The 17,174-nt window shown below is 35.0% G+C and overlaps 1 protein-coding gene across 3 annotated transcripts in view; it reads right to left on the reverse strand.

Moving 5' to 3' along the window:
- LOC133530625 (facilitated trehalose transporter Tret1-like) overlaps positions 1-17,174 on the reverse strand; it is a 50,843-nt gene that overhangs the window by 31,231 nt on the left and 2,438 nt on the right. Inside the window, exon 1 of one of the 3 annotated variants that reach the window (XM_061868631.1) lies at positions 12,487-12,605. The exons of 1 other annotated variant lie outside the window; for it this stretch is intronic. The gene's annotated coding sequence lies outside the window, so the exon portion shown is untranslated. Of the gene's footprint in view, positions 1-12,486; positions 12,606-17,174 lie in introns of those variants that run through there. One more of the 3 variants, XM_061868632.1, reaches the window with a different exon arrangement.

A 17,174-nucleotide genomic window follows, 5' to 3' on the forward strand; every position in this document is an offset into this window, starting at 1 on the left:
TATTTTACTTAAAGGAACTATTATTTTTAAAAGAAACAAAACTACATTCACAGATTTTTTTAAATTTGCATGTTGAAAGAGAAAAATTCCAAGTCCTTGAACGTACTATTTAGAAATAATATAACGTTTGAAATAAAGAGTGTAAGACTCAAATGTTTATTTAAGAAATTTTAGCTTTAAAATTAACTGCATCGATCCGTGCAATATAATAGCGAGGTTTGTTTTTAGCTGGTTCGATTCCCAGTTTGGTTAAGTTCTTCGAGAAATCTCTGAGTGCAGTTTTGTTTCAACTTAAAAATAAAAGGATGGTTCCTTTAACACGTTCACAGTCCAGTGCCCCATATATGTGTCACGCTGAAGTATCTCCACACGTCCGTGCCACGCATATGGGTCACGAAGATACCAGGTACGCACTTAGATTATTATAACGTCATACTGCATGATAATGTAGGTGTAATTTGTTGTATAGTAATGTTTTTGGCTAGTTGGATAACAACATACAGATATTACAGATAGTTATTGTTCTAATTCGCGTGCATGCTTGATTTTTCTTAGTGACCCATATGTGGAGCATGGACGAATGCATACCTGTAGTATGGGGACTTTTTAGTAGTAGATTTTTTTCCACCCTATATAATACAAATAATTATTTTATTACTTAAACTTTATTGCACAAAAGAAAAACTTATCGTACAAAATTCGGACTTAATGCCGTAAGGCATTCTCTACCAGTTATGCAACTATTGTATAAAATACCTACTTTTTCTATGACGAGTTAACTAAAATTATTGAATAGTCAATATAATGTGAACTACTGTAGTCTATAACTGAAATAATTAAACAGTCAATATGAAAAACTAAATGTAAGCGTCTGTAAGGTAGGTATCCTATTTGAGTAACTTGGAAAATAGTTTCAAAGTTGTAAATGTAGGTAACTGGTACAATATTTTTTGTTTGAAGCAAACTAATGAAACCACCAATATAAGTAAATAATATGTATATTTGGTAACATTAAACATTATTGTTGTTTACTCCCTATGTTGGAGCTGGGGCAAGAGGTAGATGACATGACATGACACACACACACGCACGCACGCACGCACGCACGCACGCACACACACGCACGCACGCACGCACGCTTGCTCGCTCCTTCACTCAGTCACTCACGTCTACACACACACACACACACACACATTCCATTCTCATTTTAATATTGTACATACATGATTTAAACAAGTATGTAGTATTTCTGTTATTATTTGTAGCTACTCTACTGGAAGAGTGGCTTGACACAGGTATTACATACTAAATAGGAATAAGTCCCCCTGGGGCCTTATTCGAGATGCACAACTGTCAAATTTCGCGTCCACATCAAATCAACACTTGATTCTATCGCATGTTGATTGTATCAAGTGTTGATTCTATCAACTGTGGATATTATCATTTGGAACAATCAAAACTCATTCATAGAAAAAATAATCAAACAAAAATCAACTCTGTTTATTACTACTATATAGTTTGAAATGGCTCTGAACTCGAAGTGGTTCGGTTTGATTTGATTGTCACCTGACTGTGGATTGCTAATGTCAAATTTTGACAAGTGTTGATTTTATTGCTAGACTTTTTTGTCCATGGGCTTGGGCACCATCTTGGATTTTTTGACGTACGACAGGGAATACCCTTCCTTTCCTACAATATATGGCATAGAGTAAAGCGTCTTTTTTTTTAAACATAAGTTTACAGGAATCAGCGACATCTTGTATTCGATAGGATAAGTAATGCGCTATGAACAATGCGGCGGCGAGTAGTGAAACTGTACCTGACAACGTCAATCAATTAAAAAGTGACCACACAGTTGATGGTCGATAAAGGCGATTATTAATTGAATTTTAACGACAATAAAGAACTATTGACATGCGATCTTTTTGTTCAACCCACACCTACACGTCGAATAATGCTCGCTCCACATATTCTCCTATAAACGCTCAAAATTGTAAAAAAAATTGATGCAATTTACTCCGCACCCAGTCTCAAGTTGCTTCTAAACCACGTTCACGAACCAAGTTGTAACCTAACACATCTGTAAATATAAGGCATATGATTTAGAGATAAAGTCCGTTTTTTTTTAAATTACGAGATGGTTCATGAATAACCTTTATTACTATAAAAATAATACTACATTTGTCAATTTTTTTTTCTGTATTGCGCTATTACATAATGCATAAAATTGATATAAAGATAGGTACCATAGTAGCTCGCTCACTTGGTCTATCAACAACTATTTTAATGTTCTTTGTACTCGTATACGCGACCCCATTGTATGTACAGTCGCCATCAGATATATCGGAACGCATGTATGAGATCTCAAATTATTAAGATAAGACCTACTGTACTGTCTATATTACTTACCAAGACCTAAGTACTTATTATTTATATGTACCTACACAAAGAGAATTCCTATTAAAAGCCACCAGTTAAAAGGAGATTAAATACATATTTTGTTATTCAACTACAAATAAAATAAAATTTATCTTTTTCAGTTAACACATTTTTTTACCGATTTCTTTAATAAAATAAAGCATTAAAGTATTATGTGACTATATTTCATTGTCTTCGGTGTAGATTATTTACTGATGTTCCAATTTCCTGTATCAGTTTGGTACCAGGAAATATAAAAACTACACCTCTTCAAAAACTTTGCTGGTAGTTCGACATCTGTAAGTTTAAATATAAAACATGATAAAAACACTTAAGTCAAAAACGTATACATAAAATATTTGCCCTATATTCTGGTCGCTCGGTAGGGTGCTCAGAAGGCTGGGTGCATTTCCGCGCTGGTTAACAATGCTGATCCTCTGGTCACCAGAAGCCTATATAAGGCGCTCTCATAGAGCCACGCTAGTGCCCTAGAGTTTCAAATTCAACCCCAAGTGCCACAAATATGTAGTTGAGGGTTTAAATTCTGGATCAAGAACATGGAATACTGTTCGCTAGTAAGGCCATAGGTATTAGAAAAAAATAATAGTAGGAGACGGCCGTGGTCATGGTAGGTGGTACAGGTGGGCCAGGCAAGCTCTGAAATTATGCACCTATTTTACTATAACTTTGTTCACCTGTGTATATTTACTGTTTCCATGATAATCATTTTTAATATGTAGCCCGTGTAATCGGGCTGTATCATTGGTCTCATATTTTTTAACACAAAATCATAATTTTAATTCAATAATTAATGGTGTTTTACATATTAATCATTAATGTACCTATTTTGCAAAATTTTCTTGCATATAATAATATTGTTTACTTCAATTGACGTGTTTATTATTTTCGTTACTATGTCAACGTTAATACTTAAAAAATTATAACGTGAAGGTTGAGTCCGCAGTACAGTTACAGTTTACGTACATAGTGGCATTAGCACAGTCGGATTAGGCCCAAACTCGAAATGTCTGAACAGTCATGAAATTTGGTATGTATATACGTTAAAGGCCCCTTTTTCATGCCCACACCATTTGACATTTGGGGACCTCGAGGAACCGCAGCCATCTTGGAAAATGTGGACCATCCAGGAGAAATTCGCGTTTTACTCTAAATCTACGTTCTTTATTCAATAATCGTGTAAGGCAACATTCAAGCTTATAAAATTCTACATAAAATAGTTTTAGACATCTTTGCGAAAAAAAATGATCTTGCTTTAAAAAATACTTGCCAAACCCAGATTTAGCCCTTATACCCTTTCATGGGATATTCTCTTAATAGGAAACTTGGAAGAATAAAAATTCCACTTTTAACTATACATTTGTACATAATCTACCCCAATATCAATATTTTACTTGACTGCAACTTAACCAGAAAGTAGGGTTATGGGTATAAGTACTGAAGGATTCAGGACAGCCTGTAGCTTAGGATACTGGACGGATTTTTTAAATGACGTATTATTTAGCCCTAAACTTTTTTCTTCCGTTAATTTTAGTAACTTTGTATTGCATAGCACTTGTATACTAACTGTGGATCTACTGATGTCTGTTTTACTGTACTCCGCTCAATAGTTTAGGCGCTAGAAGAAAAAATATGATTTAATATTCGGAGTCCTCTCAAGGCGGCTGTATTGATTTTTCTTTAATAGAACAAGTAAAAGTAGGTTGTGAATGGCAAGAGGAATCTAACGATATGTCATTTTAAAAAATCCGTCCAGTATCCTAATACCTAGCTACTGGGTGTACTGAAACATCAGTACTTACACCCCATAACCCTTCTTTCTGGTTTAGTCGCAGTAGAGTAAAATGTTAATATTGGGGTAGACCACGTACAAATGTATAGTTAAAAATAGAATTCATATTCCTCCGAGTTTCCTTTTAAGAGAATGTCCCCTGGAAGTGTATAAGCGTTAAACTTAGATTCAGCAAGTATTCTCTATAATAAGATGTATTGTTCTGCAAAGATATCGAGGACTTTTTTGTGTAGAATTTAATAAGTTTTAATGTTGACTGTTGTGTTAATGGTACACATTTTCCAAGATGGCTCGGATTCCTCGAGGTCCCCAAATGTTAAATGGTTTGGGCATGAAAAATGGGCCTTTAATTTATATACATAATAAATTTCATGACTGTTACAGAGATTTCGAGGTTGGTCCTAATCCTATTATGCTACATTGTGCGTCCGCAGCAAATTCGGTTCTCCATACAAATGTAGTTTCGCTCTCATTTTAAATCGGCTAGCTAGATTGCTCTGAAACTTTGTACTTACAATAGGATATGGTATGTCTATGCCTATAATTAATTTAAAACATAAATGTGAAATAAGAGCCAATTAAGTTCAATATTAAGAATATGTGTCGTTGTTGACTCGCCGACAACGGAATTGAGATCTATATGGGTGCCATGTTCTGTGCTGTGTAGAAAATCCTGAAATTATAAAGGATTTGTCTTGGCTAGTTTTTACGTATAGCGTAGCCTATCACCGAAACGTCACAAACACCACGAAGGTTCGGCTTGTACGGGCCCTCGTTTTTCCTATATTCTTATACGCTGCGGAGACCTGGACTATCCGAAAGACAGAGGAGAAGACGATAGACGCCCTAGAAATATGGTGCTGGAGGAAAATGCTGGGGATATCCTGGACCGAGTTTCGGACTAATGTCTCCATCCTTAAAGAACTCCGTATCAAGCAGCGCCTTCCGACTCTTGTAAAGACCCGCATACTCAGTTTTTTCGGTCACGTCTCGAGGAGGAACAACGACTCCATAGAGCGTCTAGTGGTGCAGGGTAGGGCAAACGGAAAAAGACCGCGCAAAAGGCCACCTATGTGGTGGACTGACCAAATCAAATCTGCCATGAAGGGTCCCCTGAACGCATTTGCCAGAATGGCCCCCAACCGCGAAAAATTGCGAGAAATCGTACGGCAAGCAACATCTGCGCCTGATATCAGCAGTTTACCACGACGCTCTGCAAAGAGTACAACGACAAAGAAGAAGAAGACGTATCATATTTGTCTAAAATTTGGTTTGTTGGTACACACACAAGGGATAGTCTCTAGGTACGGGGTGCCACACTTGTCAGCGCGACGGCGATATTTTTTACCTTTTACCTAAAAATCTCAAATTTGTGTACGGGCTCAGCTCCTGTTTCGTCTTAAGCCTAAATTTAACAGATTTTGACTCACAGGCGGCTTTGAGCATTCTGTTGCGTTCGTTTTCAAATTTTGAAAAAAAAAACTAGCCTAACAACACAATAAATGCTTGTTTTTCCGCATTCTTCACTATATCTCCCTGTCTCACTACTATCTGACCTTGTAACCCAGAGGGGAAAATATACCTTATTGGGGATACTCCATCTTCCTCATGATAATATATTTTACTTTACTGAAAAGCAATCGGTACATGTTACAAGATGCACATTGTTAAGAGCCGGGGTTAGAACCCACGACCATTGGTTTTAAAATGAAGCTTTGTATATAATTTGTATTTTTATAATAAATCTGTTTTCTTGTTGACATTTTGTGGTATTGTATTGCTTTATGTTAATTGTCAAGATATTTTTTTCATCCTGGACAATTGTCACATGCGTCACATGTACGTTTTTATGATAGATCTACATCGACGCAACTGCATGTCATTGTCAAAGAGCATTATAATCACTACGTTTTAAGAGACGGGATTTCCATACTAGCGAGTGGAATCAGTTTGTTTCGCAAATCATTACCAAAATGTACGACAAAGAACTGTCAAAGAACCATAGTACCAACATAAGCGATTTAAATAGTGTAGTACGCTACACGCTTACGATTCTTATCGATATCGATAAAATGGGGAGGGTTGAAACATAGGCTCCTGTCTACAAATTTTGTACTCGAAATAAGGTTAGCATCGAGTTCACATTTAAGTTGTATGTTATATAGTGGATAGTTCTTAATTGGACTACTATCTGGTCGGGCTTAATGTGGACTCAAATTATTTAAATAGTTTTTAAGTCGTGTTTTTTTATTTTATTAAATGCTTGATTTTCATAATGATGTGCACATACATGTTTGAATAAATGTAACTTTTCTATGGGAAGATGTATCAGGTCTTCGTTCCCAACAAAATTTGGCCCACTGCCTGCATCTGAAAATATACAGCCTTGGAAAAACATGACTTTATCCACAGTTTATATTCCATGTGTTTGTTAATGAGATGATCAACTGATTATTTCGCGCTAATATGCATCTATAAATCATGTTTTTCGGCATCCAGTTATCAACAACCCTTTATCAATGCTTTAACTTTTTATGTATTTATATGTCTGTTAATCATGAGAATGGGTCTGGCCTTGTTGGCAGCGACCCTGCCTATGAAGCCGATGGTCCCAGGTTCAAATCCTGGAACGGGCATTTATTAGTGTGATGAGCATGAATATTTGTTCCTGAGACATGGGTATTTTCTATGTATTTATAAATATTTATAAATTAGGTCTATGTACATATATATATATATATACATTATTACACAAACTGACTTAGTACTAAAGTATGAATGGCATGTGTTGTGGGTATATATATATATTGTTGTCTAAGTACCCACAACACATGCCATTCATACTTTAGTACTAAGTCAGTTTGTGTAATAATGTCCTATAATATTTCTTTATTTATCATAAAAACAGATATTAATTTTCTTACATTTTAGGTTAATATATTAAATAATCACTAGATAAAAAAATATGTTAACTAATGACCATTAATGCATAAGTAATAGATAATTTATGCATTATTAATCTTCGACGAATTAATTATGGTCATATTGCATGCTAGTTCTAAGGAAATTTCACATATTTAATTTAATTATTTACACTGATATACAAATAAAACTACAGTTATCGATAGTTATAGTACATCCCTAGTTCACAATGAAAAATAATGTACAATATCTTAGTTTCGATGTGTTTATAGCCTGCTGACCCAAAATAAGGTCAAAAGTATCTAAAGCAATACTTACCAGTCTTCATCCAAGGGAAATTCCGCCATAAAATCCCTTTTTTCGTGATTTTCTCGAGTGGCTCGCTTGCCACATATTTCACACTTAGTAAACCGTTTTCTCGCTGGCATTGTAACAAACTCGCTCTTTACTCTGATCACGGTTAACTATTTTCGATTTTTTCACTAAATAATAAAGAAATTACACGAAATACCCGAACAAAACATTGAAGCCTTCAAAACAAACAAAGCAATTAGGCTGACAGTAGACTTGATGTAAACTTGACAGAATAAATAGCACTGACGTTTTCTTTTTCTTCGTTGGCAATGATTTGCGAAACAAATTCCATACAAAACTTTTTTCTTCCTAGTTGCGTCAGCCTGATCGGAATTTGGCAGCTAACTCCATCTTGCGTCCAGTAGAAGAATCAAAATCGTACAGAAAAAAACTGCTCTCTGCCTTAGGATCCCCTTTTAAATGTCATAAATCCAAACATGGCAGCCATATCCATCGACAAAAAAGTCTACCGTTGATCTAATTTCATTTGACAGTTAACTAATACGTATTCGACACGCTTATATTTGACAACTAGAATCCTGACTAGAGCTGGGACTGCGTACCAAAAGTACGTCTCTGTTACTCGTACCAAAAGTACGTCTAAAATACCAGTTTTACGAGTATGACCCCCAATAGGCAGTTTACGTATTTGCCGTGCTTAGGCGTCTTACAAATAAGGATTATTTATACAAATATCGACTTATTATTTCGGTAAGGGTCGGAAATATGGTGACGTTTTGAGTGAAGGCTATGAATCTATTGTCATATTTTTGTTATATATTATTACATTATTTTTAGATACAACAGACACCCAGACGACCATCTGTTAACAAAATTTTATTTTACCTAAAGTAACGGTAAGAATGGAGGTACGAGGTGATGAAAGTTTCATATTTGTTTTATTTCAGAAATCAGAGTCCGTACTTTTAAATACTCGACAAGCTAATAGTAGTCTATTACAAATAACCTGTTCCAAAAACTATTTCGGTACAACGCCCCGCCTCTAGTGTGGATATTGTTCACTGACAGGTGGTGATAATAGCAATTCGACAAGTCACAATATTTCTCACATCAAATGGAAATCAACACGAAACGTCACTTTTAGCATGTCGAATAAGGGCCCTGTTATCAGAATACTGTTCATGTTGAAAGAAATATTTTTTTTTTCATTTCAGCATCAAACGCAACCCCATTTTTAGGGTTCTAGAACTAGAAACTCTTATAATTTCGCCATGTCCGTCCGCGGCTTAGCTGACGCCTATAAAACGGTAAAATGTAAAGAAAAAAAGGTTTTTTTGGGTATCACGTAGGTACTTACATGAAGTGGGGTGATTTTTTTTCGCTTCTACCCTATTGTGTGGTGTCGTTGAATAGAATAGAACTTTATTGTCTTCATGCTAGTGTACAGTACCCCTAGTGTAAATTTATTCGATAGCGAAACGTGACGTACGCGTTTGCGTTGTCTCATTTTGTATGGGATTTTGAGTTTCCAAAACGTCGCACATGGCGCGCTGTTTCTAAATCCTATACAAAATGAGACTTAACGCAAACGCGTACGTCACGTCACGCTTTCGAAAAAAAAAATACACTAGAGGTTCTTGTCTTACAATATTTCACAGTTCAACATGATACCGTATAAAGGTATTGCAAATTGAATTCTTAAATACTTGGGTAGGTCTTGAATATGTTGATATGAGGTCTTTCAAAACCAATAGGGGCCTTTAAAACCATTTTTTGATAAAGTCAATCAAGTCAAGGACAAGGTTCACACTCCTCTAACACTTGAACCGTGAGTCCAAAAAATATGGAAAAATTTAGAAAAGTGAGGCCTAATAAGTATTTTTAACGAAAACTATATTGAATAAAATCGATTCAGACGTTTTTCAGCTATCGCAAAAAGTTGTCATTTCATAGTAAAAGGACGTAAGTGCCAAATATCCTCCTATAGGTAATAAAAAATATCCTAAAATGCCGTTTTGAAGTGGGTGTATTGTGACGGCCGACAACTACGGAACCCTACACTGAGCATGGCCCGACCTGCTTTTGGCCGGTTTTTCTTTAAAATGAATGTACAAAAAACAATACCGACTGAAGTAGACTTCATAGTTACAACGTATACTTCGAAGTCTTCGTATACATCGAATACTTCGAGGACTTGTCCTCATACTAATCCTTACATACCAATAAATGCACATGTGTGTGTGAGTATTATGTGCAACAATTAGTTTGAGGACATTGTCCTCAAATGACACGTTGTATCCATGAAGTCTCGAAACATACTTTGTATACAAGAACTGCTGTAACTTCGGAAAATGGACCTTATAAATGGAATGTCCCGGATACCCTCACTTAGGGGGTTGCAGGCTTTAAATTTACCACCCCAAATACCCATGGCCCAAAACATGCCTTGTACATAAATATATATATATATATATATATATATATATTGTATTATATTATATTGTATATTTATTAGTATATTAGGTATTGTTTTAATACTTATATAAGTAGTATGTGTGTTTGTATTTAATAGTCTCCATATTTAGCTCCTTGCACTACCTGTTGACTTTTATATGAGTTCGAAATTTCCTGCTACCTAAAGCTTGTCTGGAAGAGATCGCTTTTTAGCGATAAGACCGCCTGTTGTTACCTGGTTCTATTTTCCTTTAAAATTCATTTGTAGTTTTACATGTATGTAAAATGTATAATTCTTGGTGCAATAATAAATAAAATAAAATAAAAATAAAATAAAAAAGCCTTTTATTTCCTGCAAACTAAGACTATACATTTTGCCATAGCTAAAAAAACATTAAATCTAGATTTATGAATAACACAAACTTTTCCTTTTTTTTTTTTTTTAGACTAATAGTATTTAAAGTGCAAGAACCCCTCCGCAGGTGAAGGCCTCCTCCAAAGATGCCCATTTCGCTCTGTTCTGGGCTATTTGCATCCAGTTTGCAATAAAGAATATTTACTTACTTACTTTACTTACGTTCGATATCTTCTTTGATACACACATTGGTAGTTCCTTATTTTTTGACACTGTATTCTACAGTTTACGTTTTTATTTTTAAATACTTTAACATATGTAATTAAGAAATTATGGTCGGATTTGTATTCTTGAAATTTCCTGGTAAATTACAGCAACTAGAATTTACATCTCTTAATTATTAATCTAATAATCTATGACTGACTTATCGAGGTTATTATTTGTCGCCGTTTCATTTTCTCAAGCACTCGTTTTTGCCACAAAAACTTATATGTCTAATTCTCACTGGCACGGCTCCAGCATTTCAGCGTGCACGCAACCGGTATGCTTGGGTATTAAACCTGTTCATTCTAATTCTATATAATAAATGACTAGGATGAGAAAAAAAAAACTATGAAGTGTTTGCTATAGCCTTATAACCATAGCAAACACTTCCTAGTTTTTTTTGTATAAGTGGTCTTTAGCAGCATTACCTAGTTAAATAGATATATGTTAAGTATGATATAAAAATAAATACTAGACTAGACAAGTAGACGATCTGGACTAGACACACTAACTATAGGTAAACAACTTAGATAGATCCTCTTGCATGTACCTATGTTGTGAACAATTTATATAACGCATTAAAAAAAAATTGAAATACTTATAAATAAAGTCAAATCAAAGTTCTTAGATTAGAAAACTAGTTCTAAATGATCATAGGTTTATACATAATATAATTTATAGAAAGGCGTGCCTTTCTATAAATATTTTTAATAGGCACTGTCAATAAATAGGTACTCATTAGTATTAATTTGATATAATTTAATCTCAATTTAATACTGTCCTATCAAAAAATAAGTATATGTGCTATAAGGACGACTAAATAGAATTGTATTATTTAGTCTATGAATGTGATCGTAAGCGTTTGTTTGACGAGACGCAATCAAAAGACAATTTGATATTAATTTCGATGTATTTCCCTGGCACTTGTTCAGTGGGGCGGTTGGGATGTAGGTACTAAGATGTGGTGGTGTACTGTTTGTGGAGACCGGTCTGTGTAAGCTTACAGGGGCTACATATAGTAAACACCCCTATAATGGAACAGGCACCAGTAATAGGATGGTATAGAAAAATCCTGTAACTATTTACCATTAGGTTTTAATCGCTGACAACATTTTACCATAAACAAGAGCCAAAGAGCTGCTTAAGTTTAATTTTTAATTGATATTTGTTAGTTTGAAACTTAATGACCCCATACATCCCATGACTATGACTGGAGCAAATGCCATAGTTTTAATTGGTTGATAATATTGAAACCAATTGCAGTACCTAGGTTTCATTCAATACATAAAAAAAAAACATAAATGAGCATGCACATTCAACTTTTAAAGCATAAAGCGGTAGTAATTTTCTCTTAAATGTCCCATGATTGGTGCCGTTAACATATTGTGTTATAAGTATGTAACTTTACTTTTGTGAGCCACTTCATTCGGTTCTTGATTCTTTCTTATTTAATTTCTTGTGTTTTAATTATTTTTATTTATAATTAAGGATAATTTAATGATCTTTTTTTAATAATTATATTTTAACTTTCACACTTTGAGAATTTTACATCTCTAAAGAATTATAGTATTTGTTGTTTGTATTTTGTAATAATTTTTTGTATAATTCGACATTTAGAGACTGTATACATCTCTAATAAAGTATCTCATATCATAATTCATTGATTCCATCTTTGTAATTGTATTTTGTTATTTTAATTTCTTGTAAAAAATTGACATCTAAAATTGCCGCTGTGGCCTATTTACTGAATAAATGTTTGATTTGATTTGATGATCTATAATATTATACCTATAGGTAAGTATTTCAAGTTTGAAGGCGTCTCAGAAGTTACCGGATGTAATCGCTATTAAACAGGTTTTGTATGTAACTTATCTGTGCCTACAGCTTCGCGTGCAAAGTTTCGGTCTACATAATTTCCCCTCTAAAATTATTAGTAAGGCTAACTTACATAAACAGTAAACCTGCACCTTAAGTCACTTGCAAATCCTTGTCGCTTACGTCGTTTTAGGTAGCCGTTCTCAAGGCGCACGCGCAGCCGATCGCCCACTAGCGCTCTACTAAATTATTCTAACACATCTCACTACTTTCCCCCGCTAGGTGCTAAGCACAGGCTTCAATGTATACAGAGACCAGTTAATTGCGGACTGTATATCTTATAGTATAGCTAACATCAGATGAGTTTTTACCGGCTTGGGTTGGTGAAGTGGAAAAGTTTAAAAGTCGAACTATAAAGTCTCACTAAAGTAGATGGTACCATAAAAGCTTCTTGCCATACGGTTTATTAAACACGTAGAAAAATAAAATTGATATTTCTTCTATTAATTTCTTGTAACTTATATCGACAATCGACCAAGTTTTAGCCTGTATCACAATGGTATCATGTATATCAAATCCGAATTATCAAAGTTTCGGGAATAGAAAATACTAAATAAATTACACGAAATTAGTCATATACTCGTAATTGCCGGCAAAGAAAAGTGACGCCATATACAACAAAGGTGAACTTAACTCTTATGGAGACAATAAAATAATAAATTTTAGAGATAAAATGTAACCTATTTATCCCCTTACCTTTACTCTCACTGACTTAACCTAACCCCCTTATTCATAAAAATGCTACAAACCTAAATTACCTCGGTCATTCGCAAAAAATATGACTGCGGTCTATTGCCGCGACCCATACAAAATGTATGAAGAGTCGAGGCTATACAATACAATACTCTTTATTGAACACCTCACATAGTTGACAATAAATGTACAGAAACAAACAAAGACAATTTAATAGAGGTAACAACAGGCGGTCTTATCGCTTAAGAGCGATCTCTTCCAGGCAACCTTTGGGTATCGGAGACAATAAAATTAATATCAGAGGCAATTAGACATAACCGCAGAATTCTCAGAGAATATGACCTACGTAATAGTCGTTTGTCTTAATCTATTATTTGTTTGTAAGAAAGTAACAAGACATAAATGAACTAATTGAGGCTTATTGTGCGCTTATGAATAAGGGGATAAGAAAAAATCATGTTCCCGAGTTTGACAGCTGAGTGAAATAGCGCTGTACGGCGCCTTTTTGTGGTAACTACTGAATAGTCAAACATCAACTTTTGACAACCAGAGCTACCTACTGCATAGTGTACAGCGCCATCTACATTTGCTATCACATTTGAAGCATTTGTTGTCCCGCAGGTTTGCACGTGTTAGTAAAGAAGTAAAGTTAATATTGTTCAAAGCTTTTTGTCAAACTTTCTACACGTGCGGTCTGTGGGCCAACTTTACGCAGCGGGCGTATAGCGCTCTGCGTGTCCAATATAATGATGCATTTAGGATGCTGTTCAGGTTGCCGCGGTATTGTAGTGCCTCAGCGATGTTTGCTGAGGCACGAACAGACTGTTTTTTCGCCATCATGAGGAAGCGATGCGCGTCACTCCTCACTCGCAGCCGAAGCAGCACGAACAGCATCCTAAGGACGCTGGCGCAGCGTTGGGACTCGCCCCTAGTCAAGCGGTACGTGCAGCTACACTCACCTGTTGCTGTGCTGCCGCGAAACTTATAAATATTATGTAATGTTTTGTTTTGTTTGTTTTGTCCAATTGTTTGTTTTGTCTAATTAACTGTAATACTAACTCTAGATACATAAGTCATTGTTACCTAACCCTATGGACGTCAAGTTCGAAATAAATATTTCAATTCAATTAATAGAATGTATTTTCAACTTTACAGTTGTATATTATTTAATATCAATTAATCTATGATGGAGGCTAACAGTCTTTATTGCATATATGTCTTTGTTAATATATAGCATAGGATGTGGGTTATGAAATTTGACAGGCAGACTTAAGGCTGTTGCAACTAAAGCTTAGGTAACAGTAAAAGTTTGCCTGTATACAGGCTATACATAAATATTAGACTTACCACAGACAATATAATTATGTCACCTATGGTCTATGAGACATATGCAAACCGAACCATATGGGGGGTGACTAGGGTCGCAAATAGAAAAAAAAAACATGAAAAAAAACCTGGAATCATTGCTTTGTTTTTCTAAATAAGGTTATTTTTAAGATGAGCAAATAATACGATAATAACGGTTTTTCGTGATTTATTTATATAAGCAACTTAAAACTAAGTACATTAAAGTAAGTATATGTTATGTAACTAAAACTAATCTATTCTCAGTAAATTAAAAAAAAAAACATACAAAAGAAAGTAGGCTCTGTAGCAATAGCAATAACGTACATTTTAATTCGATAAATATTCAGTATATTAACATTTATTGGGGAATCCCGACGTGGAGAGGAGAGGCGGTGGTGTTGCCAACAGTAAATAGCGATAACTACCACTACAGATTTCATTAATGTTAGTTTTAAAAAACCAGAATTTTTTTTCATGAAATTAGTTTAATAGTTAACATAAAGTCTAAAACAACCGTATAAAAGTATTCACTGCCTTGCAAATTTTGAGATTTCGTACTTTTGAAAAAAAAACATATTCTAGGAAAAAAAACTGTTTTTTTTCACGGTATTTGTTCAGGTTTTTTTTCAAGACAGAAAAAAAGCCGTTTTTTTTGCAACCCTAGGGGTGACACTGGACCTTTCGGGCGCTTTCGGCTCGGTTTTTATTTTTTATGTTTATGACGTATTTAAAAAAAACTACTTACTAGATCTCGTTCAATCCAATTTTCGGTGGAAGTTTGCATGGTAATGTATATCATATATTTTTTGTAGATTTTTCATTCTGTTATTTTAGAAGTTACAGGGGGGGGGACACACATTTTACCACTTTGGTAGTATCTCTCGCGCAAACTATTCAGTTTAGAAAAAAATGATATTAGAAACCTCAATATCATTTTTGAAGACCTATCCATAGATACCCCACACGTATGGGTTTGATGAAAAAAGATTTTTTAAGTTTCAGTTCTAAGTATGGGGAACCCCCAAAAATTTATCGTCTTTTTTTCTATTTTTGTGTAAAAATCTTAATGCGGTTCTTACAATATATCTTACCAAGTTTGAACAGTATAGCTCTTATAGTTTTGGAAAAAAGTGGCTGTGACATAATCGGACAGACAGACGGACATGACGAATCTATAAGGGTTCCGTTTTTTGCCATTTGGCTACGGAACCCTAAAAAACAGCACGCGTGATCAAACTTCCGCCGATTTTTTGCGTAATTTTCATTTTCCCGAAAACGTTTCCGATAAACTATTTCTTCGGGCAAAGGTAAAGTTATTGCAATCCTACAAGAAGTTCTCGTATTATAGCATGCTTTTCTTAATAAAGACAATCAGCCTTCAACTTGACACGCTGCTATAATAACCGTGAGACTGTGAACCTAAAACAATGCGAGCTAAATACCTTTGTTACTTACCTTATAGCCTCATGAACTCCTACAGATCTACAAGATTCGAGCAACACCAGGAAGTTAGTCGGCATTCGCACTATTTCCCCTCTGCCGAAGCACATGCCTAACTGGGCATACGTGCGTGTTGTGACTCGTCCGTACACAAAAAGAGCCACCAATGCTTTAAATTATTTTGGAAATGAGCGGATACCCTTGAAACTGCTGGATCGATTTCTATCAAACATAGGTAAGAAGAACCGCAAGGAAACTCGCTTTCACGTAAAAAAAAATGCATCGAAATCGGTCCATCCGTTGGAGAGCTACGATGCCACAGACAGACATGGCATCTAACATATAACACGCCTCTTTTTGCGTCGGGAATTAAAAAGCGATCATTCAATAGGTTCGGTTCGTTGCTACCGACTTTATGTGCAGGTAATCTATTCCACGACAACCATATATGATTTGACATTGCATATAAATAACTAGGAACTATTACTGTAATCATATTCTCAAGGTAAACGAGTTTCATTCGTCTAATACGGATTATTATAGTCGAAGTCTGCTTTAAAAAGGTATAGTCCAGTTTCCGTGTGAATTAACAGTTTAATGGCATCTGCCCTTGATTAAATAAACGTATAAAACTTGAATATAAAAACTTCAAATTTGCGTTAGTACGCTCTTCCCTCTTAATAGATAAAGCCCATAAAATTCAATCAATTGACCAAAAAGAGGACGAGAAATCTCTTAATTTGTGGCCTGTAATCGGTCATTAAAGTCAAAGAAAATATCGTTCTTTAATCGCTGGTGGTGAATAAAAAGTATGGAGAGCAGTGTGACCATTTAAAAAAAAAATAGTTTATCTAATACTATTTCTAAAATGGTATGGTGTTTTCACATGCTATTTACAAATAAAGATATGGCCTAGATAGTCATACATTGTGTTTTGTGTTCTGTTCGACCTAAAGCGAAATCAGTTGAGATAAAATCATGCTGTGACCTGCTGGTAAGTAATGTCAACTGTTATCGAGCGTCAATGTTGTACATACCTGACAATAGCACAAAATAAGTAATAGTATATATTACTTAACATGTACATGTTAGTACGCGACAACGTTTCCATCCTCACCACTTAGATGGCTGGTAGTCCTCAACTATGCGTTTCTCCAGAAACTTCCTAAGCTCCCTCGCACAGCTAAACTGAGGAGTGAACTGTCGCCTGCGGTATTTCCAGACCGATACGATCTTTACCTTCTAAACCTTCAAGTACCTACTCGCATCTTGAGAGCCGGC

Source organism: Cydia pomonella, chromosome 23, assembly GCF_033807575.1.
Source record: "Cydia pomonella isolate Wapato2018A chromosome 23, ilCydPomo1, whole genome shotgun sequence".
Classification (NCBI taxonomy): domain Eukaryota; kingdom Metazoa; phylum Arthropoda; class Insecta; order Lepidoptera; family Tortricidae; genus Cydia; species Cydia pomonella.